Source organism: Gorilla gorilla, chromosome 3 (assembly GCF_029281585.2).
Source record: "Gorilla gorilla gorilla isolate KB3781 chromosome 3, NHGRI_mGorGor1-v2.1_pri, whole genome shotgun sequence".
Taxonomy (NCBI): Eukaryota; Metazoa; Chordata; class Mammalia; order Primates; family Hominidae; genus Gorilla; species Gorilla gorilla.
The window spans coordinates 90,298,332-90,316,926 of record NC_073227.2 but is presented as its reverse complement, the minus strand read 5'-3'; positions in this window follow the sequence as shown (position 1 = coordinate 90,316,926).

The window sequence follows — 18,595 nt, the reverse complement described above, 5'->3', positions numbered from 1 at the left end:
AAAGAAATAAAGGGAGAGCAAAGGAAGAGGGATGAAGAAGTGTTCCTCTTCCTGCCTTTGGTGTATGGAAGTGATACTTGGAGCTATAATAGTCATCTTATGCTCATGAGAGGTCAAGCCTGAAAACAAAAAATCAACATGCTGTGGCTGGCAAAACAGAAATGTGAAAAGCACCTGTATTCATAATGACATTGAAATACCACTGAATTAACCAACCACAAAAAGCCCTAGCTACAGACTTCTTTATGAGTGAGGAAATCTTCTTTAAAATCTGTTTTGTTTAGGTTGGGCATTATGCTACTTGCAATCAAAAGCATTCTAAATTCCACAAGAAGATGCTGTCCTTCTATTAAAATGTTTAGGGAAGAATTAATGAAATGTACATGCAAAACTAAGTATCCCCCAAAGACAAGAAAATTATTAATTTCAGGCAAAACAAAAAAACTGTACAAAAATTTTAGTAAAATATATATGAACTGCAGAAAGCGTGTACATAATAATAAAATAATCATTAAATAAAACCAAAGCAAGAACAAAAACAAACAAAAAAAGTGTTTGCCTACAGAACCCAAGGTTGGCTGGATGTTGCCCAAGTGCCAAAATGCTAATTTCTAGGTGTCTGTAATTGTTGGAAGATGGAGAGTTTTGGAAAAGCAAGTCTCCTAATTATCTGAAGCATTGATATTTAAGCACTAGAATGTTGTTAAAATTTCTAATAATTTTATGGATAAATATTTGTCAAATTTACCACATATGTGAATATATTTTTAATACTACAGAGGACTGATTATTATCTTTAGTATTTATAGCTATTCATAGATTTAAATCTTTTTCTTTCATGGGGTTATGGTTTATAGAACTGCCATTTTATTGTTTCTGATTTTTATGTAACCTTCATTGCTGCCTAGCGATCATTTTGTTTGACATGGAACTATATGAATAACTTCGTCCTCCTGAAGAGAAGAAATCTGGTTTTTCATATTTCCGTATTTGTCACTCACGTTGGTCTAGCACTTCTTGATGTTTAGTAAGCTCTTTAATTTCCCTTAACAATCAGTGTTGCTTGTCTTTAGCAGCAACTCTTTTAGCCCTTACTTATTTCTTTTAATTTCTGAGAGTTTGGAAATCAGACAACCATGCTTGCTCACTTTTGTGACTCTTCATTAATTGTTCTGAGTTATGTCTCTGTGAGATATGGGCCTATCTGCTCTTTCCTCATTCTCTACAAGCTTACTTTTATGTTTGTTACTTTTTCTTTGTACAGCTTTACTTGTTTCATTTGCACCTGCTTCTTTGCTTAGCCTAAAATATCCTTAATTCTCCTTCATTTTACAGATACCATCACTCTGTTCCACCCACTAACTGAATCACCCATTTTCCCCTTTCATTAGCCACCAAAATTCTTGGAAACATTTATACTTTGACTTCTTCCACCTAATCTTTTCAATCTATTGCCTCTGCATAGTTTATCTGATATTGCTCATACTCAGCTTTCTAACAGGCTTTCTTACATCTTGTCTGTTATTTGTAAAATGCATTTTCAAGAGCAACTTCACAAACATTTTCTCTCTAAAGTAGATATAACAGGTAATTTTACTGAATCAAACATTTCTATGGTCTTGTTATAAAATCTAGGTAATGTTCAAGATATTTAACGTAGAATTCAGGATCAATCAAAATCGTTCTAGGAGATATTTCTGACTCCATTTTTTGACATGTTGCATGTGCCATTTACAATCTTTCCAGAGTACATGCAACACTCCATATTTCCTCTACCTGAAAATGCCCTTCCTTTACATTTTCTATATTCTCTCTCATGACAATTTTCAAACGTTCATGAAGATTCAGTTAAAAATTGAATCCATCTGTGAAACGATCTCCAAAATATTTGACAAACACAGTAATTCTTTTTGTAGTACACTTGAGCTTTTTGTATATGCAATGGAGAAAATATTTCGACAGATGCTGAAGTTGACAATACAGTTAAGATTCTTTACTTTGTGTGAATAATTCTTGAGTATCTAGTATGTGCCAGGAATTTTTCTAAGCATCTGGAATAAAATCACAAACAACAATGACAATAAGAAATTCTGCTTTTTGTGGAGCTTATATTTTGACTGGCTGAGAAAAATGAACATATGAAAAGTAATATATGATTGGTTGGATAGTGAATCACACTAAGGCAACAACTGAGTTGGAGAAAGAGGATAAAAAGCATTGGTCGGGATCGGGTGTTCTCTGTTAGACAGGATGGCCAGGAAATGCCTCCCTGAGCAGGAGAGTAAAATCTTCAAGGAAATAAGAAACAAAAGCTTGCAGACAGTCCAGGAGGAAATCACTTGCAAGGAGCTTGATATATAGCCATGCCTAGCAACTTTGAGAAATATTGTATAGGTCAGTGTAGTTGGATAACAGTGAATGTGGTCAAAATGAGGTCAGAGAGACAAATGGGACCATAATATAGGGCGTTTGAGTATTATGGAGACTTCAATAAAACATTTATGCGATTGGAAACTGATATAAAGTTGAAGAGAACTCTAGATTACCTGCTAAAAGTAAACTGAAGGAGCAATTTGGAGGCTATTTCAATAATTCTTACATATTAGTATGGTAGCATTGGAGATAGTGAGAAATTGTCACATTCTAGACATAATTTGAAAGTTATGGCAAATGTAGCTTAATAGGTTGGAATTGAGGTGTGAGAGAAAAAAACGGTTAATAATTATCCCAGGTTTTTTGCTTGCTTACCTAGAATAATGTAATTATTACTTACTGAGTTGGCAAAGATGGAGAGAAGAGCTGGCTTGGGGGAGAACATTAGGAACTTAGTTTTATAAAAGTTTACTTTGTGATGCTTGTTAGATATTTAAACTGTAATATGAACAGTGTACAATAACAGTTGTACCGTGAACAGTGTACAATAATACTTAACTACCTAAAAGCTTTGGTGCAAATATTAAAGGCCATAGTTAAAGGCTTTGGTGAGAATATTAAAGCCCTTATCTGTATTAGTTATTATTATGATTTAACCTTTTCTGATGCTAAACTCTCACTTGGATGTTGTTTAAATCACAATAAATAAATCAAAAAGACTTTAAGAAGTACATAAAAGACATACCTAATACAGTGTAATACAGTTGCACTGCTGGCAACAATCGACTTTACAAAAAAAAATTAGTTGTATGAATAAATACTAAACAATTAGAGATAATAGGGATGAGTAATACAATAGGAAAGCTACAATCTGCAAATCCATCTTGTACATGTTCTTGGCTTTTTAATATCTGCTAAGTACCCTAACATGCAACAAGTAAAATCAGCAACACTTGTCACCAAATTCATGCAAAGTAAATGCAACTTTCACTCATTTGGGGATCTATTGAAAAATGCTGATGTCTTGGCTCTGTCAGAGATTTTTATTCAATTGGTGGGATTCTGGCAACTATATTTTATTAGATTCCCTAATGCATTCTAACATGTGGTTAGGATTAAAAACTCTTCTTGGTCTTATATGAAAGCATGAAAACCTGGGAATATTATAAAATTTCTTTTTAGAATAACAATTTAATCTTTTTAAATGTACCATGTAAAAAACTTCAAATTCTGCAACAGATTAAACATTTTTACTTTAAAAATTAATGTCTCATCTTTTTAAAGATAAAACTGTTTTTTTGATTCAAAGTTGAAAGCTGCAAATGATTATAGATATACTAAATATACTTCTGCACAGTTTAATTTGAATTTCAATGAACAATGACAAGGATTTCTTATTTTTCTCCACAACAAGACAGAGAATCCTGGTTACCTCTGAGAAAGTAAGGACAAGAATAAAATTGAGTGGGAAGAAGAAAATTTCAGTTGCATTCAGAATAATTTCTCTTTTCATTAATAACTTAAAAAAATGAGGTATGATTACATGTGGTGAAACCTGTTTTAGGTGGCTATGTCAATCTGTTATCAGGGTAGAAATACATAGTGTTTCTACCATCCCCTAAATATGGAAACCTAATTTAGTCCAATAGGCAGTAAAGAACTTTAAGGTTTTTTGATCAGGAAAACAGAGACATGCACATAAAAGCAGTGTACAGCTAACATGAGAATGAAAAAAAATTAAAGCAAAATTAAAGCTCTTTCCACTTTGAAAACTGGCACAAGACAGGGATGCTCTCTCACCACTCCTATTCAACATAGTGTTGGAAGTTCTGGCCAGGGCAATCAGGCAGGAGAAAGAAATAAAGGGTATTCAATTAGGAAAAGAGGAAGTCAAGTTGTCCCTGTTTGCAGATGCCATGATTGTATATTTAGGAAACCCCATCACCTCAGCCAAAAATCTCCTTAAGCTGGTAAGCAACTTCAGCAAAGTCTCAGGATACAAAATCAATGTGCAAAAATCACAAGCATTCTTATACACCAATAACAGGCAAACAGAGAGCCAAATCATGACTGAACTCCCATTCAAAACTGCTTCAAAGAGAATAAAATACCGAGGAATCCAACTTACAAGGGATGTGAAGGTCCTCTTCAAGGAGAACTACAAACCACTGCTCAGTGAAATAAAAGAGGACACAAACAAATGGAAGAATGTTCTATGCTCATGGATAGGAAGAATCAATATCATGAAAATGGCCATACTGCCCAAGGTAATTTATAGATTCAATGCCATCCCCATCAAGCTACCAATGACTTTCTTCAGGGAATTGGAAAAAAACTACTTTAAAGTTCATATGGAACCAAAAAAGGGCCCGCATTCCCAAGACAATCCTAAGCCAAAAGAACAAAGCTGGAGGCATCACACTACCTGACTTCAAACTATACTACAAGGCTATAGTAACCAATACAGCATGGTATTGGTACAAAAACAGAGATATAGACCAATGGAACAGAACGGAGACCTCAGAAATAATACCACACATCTACAACCATCTGATCTTTGACAAACCTGACAAAAACAAACAATGGGGAAAGTATTACCTATTTAATAAATGGTGCTGGGAAAACTGGCTAGCCATATGTAGAAAGCTGAAACTGGATCCCTTCCTTACACCTTACACAAAAATTAATTCAAGATAGATTAAAGACTTACATGTTAGACCTGAAACCATAACAACCCTCGATGAAAACCTAGGCAATACCATTCAGGACATAGGCATGGGCAAGGACTTCATGTCTAAAACACCAAAAGCAATGGCAACAAAAGCCAATATTGACAAATGGGATCTCATTAAACTAAAGAGCTTCTGCGCAGCAAAAGAAACTACCATCAGAGTGAACAGGCAACATACAGAATGGGAGATAATTTTTGCAATCTACTCATCTGACAAAGGGCTAATATCCAGAATCTACAAAGAACTCAAACAAATTTACAAGAAAATAACAAACAACCCCATCAACAAATGGGCGAAGGTTATGAACAGACACTTCTCAAAAGAAGACATTGATGCAGCCAACAGACACATTAAAAAATGCTCATCATCACTGGCCATCAGAGAAATGCAAATTAAAACCACAACAAGATACCATCTCACAACGGTTAGAATGGGAATCATTAAAAAGTCAGGAAACAACAGGTACTGGAGAGGATGTGGAGAAATAGGAACACTTTTACACTGTTGGTGGGACTGTAAACTAGTTCAACCATTGTGGACGAGAGTGTGGCGATTCCTCAAGGATCTACAACTAGAAATACCATTTGACCCAGCCATCTCATTACTGGGTATATACCTAAAGGATTATGAATGATGCTGCTATAAAGACACATGCACACGTATGTGTACTGAGGTACTATTCACAATAGCAAAGACTTGGAACCAAGCCAAATGTCCAACAATGATAGACTGGATTAAGAAAATGTGGCACATATACACCATGGAATATTATGCAGCCATAAAAAATGATGAGTTCATGTCCTTTGTAGGGACATGGATGAAGCTGGAAACCATCATTCTCAGCAAGCTATTGCAAGGACAAAAAAACAAATACTGCATGCTCTCACTCATAGGTGGGAATTGAACAATGAGAATACATGGACACAGGAAGGGGAACATCACACACTGGGGCCTGTCGTGGGGTGGGGGGATGGGGAAGGGATAGCATTAGGAGATATACCTAATGTAAATGATGAGTTAGTGGTTGCAGCACACCAACTTGGCACATGTATACACATGTAACAAACCTGCACATTGTGCACATGTACCCTAGAACTTAAAGTATAATAAAAAAAAAAGGCATGGAGTATATAAGTTCAGTAAGATATAAATAAACAGAGATAAAGAAAGCAAATCCTGTGACATAGAAAGCCCTATATTATTGCAACGTGTATATGCATACACTTGTTGTCAGTTTTCACGCTTTAATGATTAATGCCTTAAGATGATTATGTCTATAGTTCGTTAAGATACCTTCCTACAAACAGAAATGTCCCTAGGTATAAGAACCACATCTTTCAGAAGGAAAATAACACATGAGGGAGTTATTACAGAGTTGAGGGCATTGAGAGGTGAGAAACAAACAAAAAGGACAACAGCCCTGTGAAAATGAAAGCAAAACCTGAAAACAGGTTAATAACCGCTAAAAATAATTCAAAAATGTAAATTATTATTAACAATGTTAATTATTGTTTAGTGAATATTGATTCATTGAAAATAACACAGACATTTTTTCTAATTTCTGAGTCAGAGAGAAAGTGGTCCTTGCTAAGTGAAAGCAATATTAAATTAATGTGAACTGTTAAGAATAACATGATACATATGTCTAAACTTTTTTCTAAAAAATATTTATTGATAATATATTTTTGGTGTGCTTTAAGAAGTCTATGAATTCATTCTTTTCTGAAACTCAAAAAATGCACAGTTGTCTCTAATTTTAAAATAGTGAAAATGTTATCTCATTACACAGAAAAGAAAACATTTTTAAACCCACATCTACTATCCATTGTAATAAGCTACATGCATGTGTAATACAAGTATAATATATATAATATGCCTGGGAAGCATACATGCTGACTGCAGAATCCTGGTAACCTCTGAGAAGGTATAGAATTAGTGGGAATATAATTGAGCCGGAAGAACAAAGCTTCAGTTGTATTCAGAACAATTTTTCTTTTCATTAACTAATAACTTTAAAGAAATTCAGGTATAATTCTATATGGTGAAAACATATTTTAAGTGGCTATGTCAATCTGCTATTAGGGTAGAAATACACAGTCTTTCCATCATCCCAGAAAGTTTCCCTGGCCCTTAGCTGATCACCCTTTGCAGAAACAACCTCTCATATAAGTTGATGAATAGTTTTTGCCGGTTCGTGTAGAATCATATGGCATATACTCTAAGGTCTTTAGCTTTCTGCATGTGGCTAAATTCTTTTGAAATTTATCCACATTGTTGGAACCATTGCTGTGTAATCTATTCATGACTACGCAGTTTGTTTATCTATCTCCCACTGAAGGACTGGCTGTTGGTTTATCCATCTCCCATTGAAGGACATGGCTGTTTCTAGTTTGAGACTACTACAAATAAAAGTCCTACGATGTTATTTGTGCAAGAATATCTGAAGACATCATTTTTTCCTCTCTCGGATAAGACATAGTAATAGTGTTTGTGGCAGACGCACATTTAATATTTTCAGAAATCGCTAAACAATTTTCTAGGGTACCATTTGGAATAACTTTACACTCCCACTAATGATGTATGAAAGTTTCTTGTTGTTCTACATCCTAATTTACATCTAGGTATTTTTTTCAGTCATTTTGATTTTGGCCATTCTAGTGTGTGTTTAATAGTACATCATGCTGGTTTTAACTCGACTAAAGAGGTTGAAACTAACCCCTATATTCTTTAGCATTTATTTCTTTAAAGCCATGTATTTCTCATGGTTTAAATGCTCTAATTGTACTATTTCTGGCTCAAATTGTGCAACTTTTGATGAATGTACTTATTGTTCATCTATTTAATTATATAAATTAGTAAGAAGACGTTTTTGAGGCCCTAATACATTGATATGCTGTAGTAAAGTGCTATAAGATATCAGACTTAAATAATGTTGGGAAAAAACTTAAAAGAAATAAAATTTTAAAGTGACATTACATCACACTATCTTGCTTAGTCAATTTAAATAATATATATTATATAATAATATTTCCGTTGAAATAAGGAATAAGTATTTGAAAAATAGATTGTCAATAATTCCTGTGAATAGAAATGTCTTATGTCTTCCAGTGAATTATTAACTTTTACAGGAACAAAAAAGCAGAAAAAGCTCTTAATTTTATAACACAATTGAGAGTAAAATTACACTTGACTTTGTGCCACTGTAGAATTGACAGCACTGGATAATTTGTATACAAAAATTGCCATTTATTTTTAAATACATAATACTAGTAGTGAACAGAGATTTTAAAGAGAAATTTTCCCAAGTCCTAAAAACAAGAGTTCTTAAATTCAAATATATGCTTTGATGATAGCATCTGTATTCTGTTTTTTCTTTTTAGTGTATTTTCCTTCCCTTATTTCATACATGATAAGATGGTAAACTATTGTTTCACAATTTGTTTCTAATTTTAAACTCAGAGTAGAGCATGTGTTTATAATTTGAAGTACTGCCACTAACCATGTGAGAATTTCACAGTAACTATATACCAGGAATACCAGAGGGAAAATGTCCTCTAATTATACCAGAAGAGGAAGAGAGGTTCAGGGAAGTTGTGTGATGGGTCTACAGATACAGTTGTACTCAGGTCAGGAAATACTGACTTTTATTACAGTGATTTTTTTTTTTTACATTTAAGGACACTCTGTTAGCTTGTCACCCCACTTCTTTATTGAGTAATTTTTTCAATTTTGACTTCGAGCCAAATATATCTGAGCTAAGGGTGTGTGTGTTTGTGTGTGTGTAAAAATGTATTTGATCACCTTAAGGAAATTTTGTAAGCTAATTTGAGGAAATTATTGTATGAAACAGATTAACTCAATAAACAACATACAAGTAAATACAAACATAACCCAGAACAAAATAGACTAGATACTGTTAATGTAATCAATTTGTCCTCCAAATTTTCTCTTATACATGTAGACATGGTAACCGCCAAACATGGATAAAGGTAATGAATAGAAGCTTGATATCATTTGAGATTTAGTAATGTATGTATGGTAAAGTAGCTCATTCATTTTTTGTCAAGCATGTACTGATTATTCTATGTTCTAAAGCACTGAGGTACTTGTAATACAAAGAGAATTAAAACATATTTCCTTATTTCAAGGAGCTTATTTTCTGACGAAGTTATATAAGATACGTTATCCAAAATGTTTTAATAAAAATATGCTTAAATGTCAAAACATTATGAGAACACCTAAAATGTACGTATCACCCAGACTGAACAAACTTGGTAAACATCATGGTATGTCCTATAATACGAGAGGAGTTACAGAAAGGAGATGAGGAAATGCAAAGTGTTGGAAATCTGTACAGATATGACAGCACAATGGGAATATTGAGTGTAAGAGAGGGGTAAGAGCTGAGGGTAAGGGGTAGCAGGGGCTTAATATTTTTTATATTATTATGAGGGCTGAAGGCAGCATGAAAGACTTCAAGCCAACATGTGATATGGGAAGCATTGCATTTTAGATTGATAACCATGGAATCAATGTAGAGAAAAATTTGAGGGAAGGTGGGCAAAAGAGCAGATGACATGGCCATTAAGGGAGGTAAAATTATAAGGACTCATTCGCAAAAAAATGCATTAGGAATAATTTAAAAACAAGCTGGTGAAAAGTTTAAAGGAAAAAGTGATAGATTATTAAGCAGCCAAACATTTTTTGTGTGTATGTCTACCGTGAAAGGAAAAAATTATTAAATACTCTTCACTATTTTATCATTTATAAAAAGCTGAACGTGTTACTGTTTGTTATAATTTCATAACAGTTTTGTGCAAGTAAAATCACAGCTAATGCTATTAAATATGAACTATATTTGAATTACACACATCAAAATTAAAATACATTGTGAGGGATGTTTAATCCCCACAGAACTTATGACTCTCATATTTTACCTAACTGAAAAATATGATAATTATTAGCAGAGTTCTCCTGAAATTTTCAGTCAAGAATAATAAAATTTTACAGAAGAATATTATATTTGAAAACTCAAAGGTTTTTTTCTGCTAAAAATTTTAATCATCAAACACCTACAGAATTGATAATGACTATGTATTTTACTTGCTTCTTGTCTGCTGTTTTTCTTCATTTATTTGTATTAAGAATGCAGTGTGTTATTTAGAATGTGAATTATTAAGTATATCATAATGAAATTTTCCAACAGGCAAACACTATACAGAATTTTCAACCACATTATTATGCATGATAATTATTGATGTTATAATAATTATTGAGATTTATGAAGGTACAGTTAGATAGGAAGATAATTATTAACAATTATTGTGTCACTCAAAAATTTAAATAAAAGATGTAATCATGGCATTGTTTTTCTCTGGTATATTTAAATTAGAATAAGGCAGATGCCTTGATAAAGTGGTCATTCCCTGCCAAAGTATCACATTTCCTGGCTTTAAAAGAAAAATCCAAAAGATACAATCATAATCATTTGAAAAAAACAAAAATAAAATAAATATTTTCTTCTTTTTAAATAGTTAAAAAGTGAAGTAAGCCAGGCACAGAAAATAAATACTTCATGATTTCTACTCATATGTGGAATTTACAAAGTTGTTCTTATAAAAGTAGAGAGTGAAATAGTTACCAGATAGTTACCAAAGAATGGGAATAGTAGGGGGAATGGGAAGATGGGAAAAGATTGGTCAACGGCAATGGTCCACTGTTAGGTGGAAAGTACAAGTTCTGGTGTTTGATTGCATAGTGTGTTGACTAGAGTTAACATCAATATATTGTGTCTTTCAAAGTAGCTAGAAGGAGATTTATAGATGTTCTCATCACAAAGAAATTATAAATGTTTACAGTGATGGATGTGTTAATTACCCTGATTTGATTATTATACAATATATACAAGTATCAAAACATCACTTTGTTCTCCATAAGTATGTACAATTATTGTGCGAGTAATAAATTTTAAAAACTTAAATACAATTAATAAATAAAACAGGGAAGACTGTTGTGTGCTTTTAATTTTGCAAAATAAACTTTTTAACGACAGAAATAAAATAAAAATAGGAGGCAAAACTTAAATGTGGGAAGAAAATAACTTAGAAAGAGTCAAGTGATACTTTAATACAATAAATAATTTTGTGAAAAGATCATTTATTCTAACCAAGAGATTATACACATACACAAACACATACACAAACACGCACACATACAAACATATGTATATACATACACATACATATATATACTCACATCCTGAATTTACCTTGAGGACAAAGTATAAATTAATTATTATATGTTATAAGTATAATTTTAAATATACATTAGATTTTAGGATAATAAAATCTTCCAAGTTTTCACCACAATGAATTAGTAACTCATTCTCCCCACTGGAAATCGACATTTTTCTGGATCATAAGGAAATAAATACATACATACGATTGTGAGAGCAAGATAATTAAATCAAGTTATTTTGGCCTCTAACTTTTAAGTATCATTAATATGCAGGTTCCCTACGAATAACTATTGGAATATGTCTGACTTTTAAAATATTCACTGCTATGACATTTTAAAAATGCATTTCAACATGGTTGATTACATTCTTTTTCTTCCAGTTTTTATTCCTTTCTTCCTCCTTGCTTCCTTTTTTGTCTTTCTTCTACCCACTCTTTCCTCCTCCCTCTCTTTCTTCTTTCCTCCCTTCCTGTATTTCCCCCCATATTTTTCCGAACAATAGATATTAAACACTGTTATAGGCACTAAGGTCACATTGCTGGGTAGATAAAAAGCAATATATGAGTAGGGGGAATATAACAAATTTGAAATTAAAATTAAAATGATGTTGCTTTTATCTAAATGAAGATATTACCTCAGATTGTTAGGATGGCTATTATTAAAAAAGACAAGTGTTGGCAAAGATATGGAGAGAAAGGAACCCAATACACTGTTGGTAGGAATGTAAATTAGTACAGTCATTATTGAAAGCTGCATGGATGTTTCTCAGATCACTAAAAATAGAACTACCATATGATCCAGCAATCCTACTTATAAGTGTATACAAAATAAATAAAATAACTATCTCAAAAATAACTATATTTCTATGTTCATTGAGGCATTATTCACATAGCCAAAATACAGCATCAAATTAAGTGTCCATAAATGGATGAATGGATAAAGAAAATATGGTATATATACACAATGGAATACAATTCAGCCTTAACAAAGAAGGAAATTCTATCACTTTTGACAACATGAATAAATTTGGAGGACATTATACTAAGTGAAATAAGCCAGGCACAGAACGGCAAATAGCGAGATTTCACTCATATGTGGAGTCGAAAAAAGCCAAACTCATAGAATCAGAAAATAGAACCAGGGTCTAGGGTGGTGGTGGTGGGTTGGGAAGACATTTGTCAAAGGATACAAAATTTCATTTAGATAAGAGAAGTAAGATCAAGAGATCTATTGTACAACATGGTAATTATAGTTAAAAACAATGCATTATATACTTGAAAATTGTTAACAGAGTAGATTTTACATGTTCTCGTCACAAAAAAATAGTATGTGAGATAATAAATGTTAGCTAGATTTAGCCATTCTACAATGTATACATATATCAAATATCATGTACAGCTTAAGTATATACATTTTTATCCATTTAAATAAATAAATATATAAACAAAATGTAAAAAATTTAGATGGCACCTGCTTTTACAGAACTGAAGACATAAACCACATTGAAACAACGCATCCTGTATTTTATGTTTGGACACCAATTATAGGTATTATTAAGTTAATTGGTTTAAGACTGAACAAGATAGGAAGTGTGTGATTATGTTTGATATTAAGAAATAAGAACTGCCAACTCTAAATACAGGAGTGGCATTCTTATTTTATCTATAATCTTATATTCCATGACCAGTGGATGACCTTAGAAAACTGATGTACCAGAACATGTACTGCTATTTTTCAATAAAGAAAGAATGATTCATTTTCCTCCAAGACCAAATTCTATGTCCTTGAAAATGTCAAGGTGTTTCATTTACAAGACACAACTCAACAAAGAGATATTGATCCCGTAAGTGTGGTTCCATAAGAATACAACACATGGCTAACTTTTATCATGTGTTTTCCTCTTTTATGTTTTTAAACTTCCTCCAGTGACAAGGTGATCTTTAACCATCAATCCATACTAATGAGAGAAACCCAAAGCTGGAACGTCCTCAACAAATCATTCTGTCAAATTATTTTTGTCAAATCATTTTGACAAATTCAACAAGTTCATTTTTATGCCCCTAAGCAGCTTAAGTCTATGTTATATTATTGTTTTATTTTACTGTAATATAGAAACATGATACTTGACAAGTTTATAACAACCTTTGAATGCAATTAGACGCAGATATGGTTTTGAGTACAGGAGATTCAAGTGAAAACATATGACATTGCCCCAAAGATGCTTACTTATTATTCTGGAGGACAAACAAATACTATGCAGAGATGACTAGGAGATAGGTGAGTGTATTTGGGAGTCATGGGTTACAGATGCTAAGTAAAATCATTGATGTGGGCAAGATTATATAGGAAAAATGCAGACTCAGATAAGAAGTAGGCTGAGATCAGAACCCTAGAGAACATTAATGTTATATACACGAGGAAGAAGAGGAATCCATGAAAATACCTGAAAGAAGTAATCAAATAAAGAGGCTTATCAGAAGAATTACCAAGCAGAAAAGCATAACAAGTAAAACCAAATAAAATAGAGGCTACAGGGGCAAATTACTTAATCTCTTTCACTGGCAATTTTCCCATCTACAAGATTTTGTAATAATAGTTGTAAGAATAAATTGGATATATGATTTGCTATTATTTTCTCACATTCCTGTGGTTGACTTTATTTTATCAGTTATTTCCTTTACTGTGCAGAAAGTGTTTTGTTTGATGTAGTGTCACTTGTTTTTGCTATCTGTCTATCTATTTATTTATTTGCTTTTGCTTTTGGTGTTGTATCTAAGAAATCATTGCTAAGACTAATGTTGTGGAACTTTTTATCTATTTTTTTCTTCTAGTAGTTTTACAGTTTCAGGTCTTACATTTAAATCCTTAATCCATTTTGAGTTTATATATTTTCATATTTCTGTAGTATGCTATATATATATATATACTGCTACATATAGTATATATATATACTGCTATATATAGTATATATATATACTGCTATATATATAGTATATATATATACTGCTATATATATATACTGCTGTATATATATAGTATATATATACTGCTGTATATATATAGTATATATATACTGCTATATATATACTGCTATATATATATATACTATATATACTGCTATATATATATACTATGTATACTGCTCTCTCTCTCTCTATATATATATATACTGCTTTTTTCTGAGTTCCAATACTATCCAAATTAAAATATATTTTGATGGGAATATTATCACAGAAGTGACAAGATTGTCACTTTTTTTTCAGAAAAATGTAAAGAAATTTATCAATGAGTTTAATATGTATTTTTTGTCAATAAAAACAGTATGCTAGAAACATTTTAAACTTGAAAATCGAGAAAAAATTCTTGTCCTAAAAAAATTGTAATCATTAAATATTTAAAGTAGAACTTGTAATATATTTTTCCAAAGGTGACAATCGGAAATGTTTAAAAAAGGTAGTGGTTCATCCTTTATATCTAATTCACAAGTTAAATAAAACTAATTTAATTGGCACATGGTATTCGATATGCAGAATAAACAAAACTGACTTCAATGCAGAAAGTGATGAGAAAACAGAAGAAAATATTTTAGATATGGAAATAAAGTAGTTTTGAAATGCTATGTTAAACTTTGAAGCAATAAGTAAACTTGCAAAAAAATACATTCCTACTGACTAGGAGATCATTTGTATATAAATTTTGAATTTCATCTTGTTAACAATAAATAATAACATTATTTAACACACATTTATGTTATAAAAAGTTTATGTGATATCACAGCAATAGAGGCATCAATTTCTTCATTGTTTCTGTAGTTTATATAATAATGTTAATGTTGACTAACACATACCTAGATCACAAGCAAACCTTTCTATTGTTATATATAAAGATATATATATGTAAAGATGACTTTACATATATATGATGACTTTATATTCTTATATACCTGCAGAGGTGTTCATGGTACCTTTGGCAGTTTTAATTTTTTTAAACTATTCTAATTAGTGGAAACAAATGTCATACTTCCAACTTACACTAATGAGAATAGTTAGAGTTTAGAGAGTCCTAGAAGAGAGTCCAAATCCTGGAAGTCTATTTCATTATCTGCAAAAGAGTCTGAGTTAAAAATATAATCATGTCTCATTTTATTATAATATTCTTATACATATTTTCTTATCTATAAAGTCATCATTTTTTCAAATAGTTTTTATGGGTATTTATTATTAAATAAGTATGCTTTGATTTTGTCATAGTTTATTCTGACAGTAACAGTCCACAGACATTTGAAAATAGACACCATGTTGACAATACATGCATGAATGTATTGTCTTGTGATCAAAATGAGGTCTCAAGATTCAGAGGAACTGTCCTGAAGACCTGCGAAATAATGTGCATGTCAGGTGAGTTGATATATCAGGTTGGTACAAAAGTAATTGCGGAGTTTGCCCTTGAAATCAATGTCAACGCCCGCAATAACTTTTGTACTAACCTGATATTTAAATTCACTAAAGTCATTATCTTGATGCAATGAATCATGTCAATTGTGAGATCAAATTATGCAAGTGAAGGATAGTCCCATCAGATGCTAGGAAGTAAAATAACAAGGTTATTACAATAGAAGATTGTGAAACAAATAAGTCAGGTTATTAATAAAACTGTCAGTTGCTTAATGCCAATATTAGTCTAGGTACATATGAATACATCAATAAAGAAAAAGTTATTAGAATAAGTTAACTGTAGAAATGAATTCGAATGTCATATGTGTGTCTGTAGAATATTAACTATATTGTATCTCAAAAACCTCATGTCTGAGATGGACATTCTTGTACCAAAAAGAAGACCTAAAACTTTGTTTACCATTTTCTCATACATAGGGATAATAGATACAGCTCTGAGCAAAATTCAGTCTCTTATAGGGTTTGAATTAATAAACTTGTCCTCAAAAATATATATGTCCTTGAAGTCAGAACTTTAATATATCTCACTTAGCAAGTTGAACTCTACCACATGGAATTAAATCTACTTGTTTTGGGCCTTAGAGGGTTTAACATCCTTCAAGTGAGGTTATGCAGTGGCATGCTTACATGTGTTAGAAAAATGTGTGTTTTCCACTGAATCTCTAGGAAAATGGATACACATAATTTACATCCTTCTAGTTGGATAACTGAGTGTAATCAGAACAGAATATTAGGATGTTTTTCCTAGTTTTGTTTAGGCCACAGACATTAAGCTAAATAATATACCACTTGTCTATAGGTTTGAGCTCAAACTTAAACTTGAAGTTTGATTTTGTATCATGTGTTTTGAGGAAATATTTCTAAAGGATATTAAAACAGGCCCATTAGAAATTGTCTCCTTTTTCACCTTTCTAGATAAAAGAATGTATATGTTTAAAGTTGGTAACAATAATTCAATATAATAATTTATGCAAGAGACTTTTAAGTATTGTAGCTATGTAGGCTCTTCCCCCAAAGACATAGTCTCGATTATAACTATTGGGAAAATAAAAAAAAATTCATCTTCTAATAGTAATTTTTGAAATGGATTGTTTGGCTGTTTGACTATATTGTCTTTTTCTCTTCTTTTCTTTTCTTCTTTTCTTTCTTTCCTTTTCTTTTCTTTTTCTTTTTCTCTTGTTTTTATTTTTATTTTTATTTTTTGAGACAGGGCCTTACTCTGTCACCTAGGCTGGAGTGCAGTGACGCGATCTCAGTTCACTGCAACCTCTGCCTCCTGGGTTCAAGGGATCCTCTTGCCTCAACCTCCCAAGAAGCTGGGATTACAGGAGCCTGCCATCACACCTGGATACTTTTTTTAATTTTTATTTTTAGTAGAGACAGGGTTTCACCATATTGGCCAGGCTGGCCTTGAACTCCTGACCTCAAATGATCTGCCTGCCTTGGCCTCCCAAAGTGCTGAGATTACAGGCTTGAGCCACTGTGCCCAGCCTCCCTCTTTTCTTTCTTTCCATTTCTGGTTACTTTATTTCTTTATTCACTTATTCATTCAAACAATTGTTATTAAGCACTCACTATACAGGGCACTGGGATTATATGGGCAATGTGATTGACTCTTTGGATAGAAAGTAATATAAGGCCAGGTGCAGTGGCTCATGCCTGCAATCCTAGCACTCTGGGAGGCCGAGGCAGGTGGATCATGAGGTCTGGAGATTGAGACCATCCTGGCTAACACGCTGAAACCCCGTCTCTACTAAAACATAAAAAATTAGCCGGGTGTGGTGGCGGGCACCTGTAGTCCCAGCTACCTGGGAGGCTGAGGCAGGAGAAAGGAGTGAACCCGGGATGCGGAGCTTACAGTGAGCTGAGATCGCGCCACTGCACTCCAGCCTGGGCGACAGAGCGAGACTTCGTCTCAAAAAAAAAAAAAAAAAAAAAAGAAAAAAGAAAAGAAAGAAAGTAATATAAAAATGTAAATACTTTCAAGCGTTTGGAAATCGAAACTTTAAGCTAACTACTGTTCTATAAACTAAGAAGTATAAACCCATTTTGAAATACAATGATTCTATTATTCAGCCATAAAAAGAGTGAAATCCTGTTATTTGTAGCAAGATGGATGAAGCCGTAGGTTATTATGTTAAGTGAAATAAGCCAAACACAGAAAGACAAATATTGCATGTTCTCACTTATACATGGGAGCTAGAAAAGTGGATCTCATAAAGATAGAGAATAGATTGGTGGTTCCCAGAGACCAGGAAGGGGACACAGGAGAGGAAGATGAAGATATGTTGATTATATATATAATATACAATTTGATAGAAGAAATAAGACCTTGTGTTGACAGATAAGCAGGGTGACTATAGTTTACAATAATAGATTGTATATTCGAAAATAGTTAGAAGAAACTAATTTAAATGTTTCTAGGATAAAGGAAAGACCAACATCTAAGGCAACGGTTATTCTAATTACCCTGATTTGATTATATGAGTGTGTCAGATTATCACATGTACCCCCCCAAATATGCACATCAATTATGTTTCAATACAAAATAAATAAACTAGATTCTTATTTTGGTTTGTAATATTAAAATAGAGGCATTATTAATTTCCCCCTTAAAATTAAACACTTCAGGAAGTGTGAGGATTATGCTTGATAACCAGAAACAAGGACAGAAATTAAAAACAAAGGTTGCATTTTTGTGTTTTTTTACAATCTCATATTCCATAACAGATAGTTTTAGAACACTGCTGGGAAACAACATGTCCTGCTATTATGCAGTAAAGGAAATAAAAGGTACAT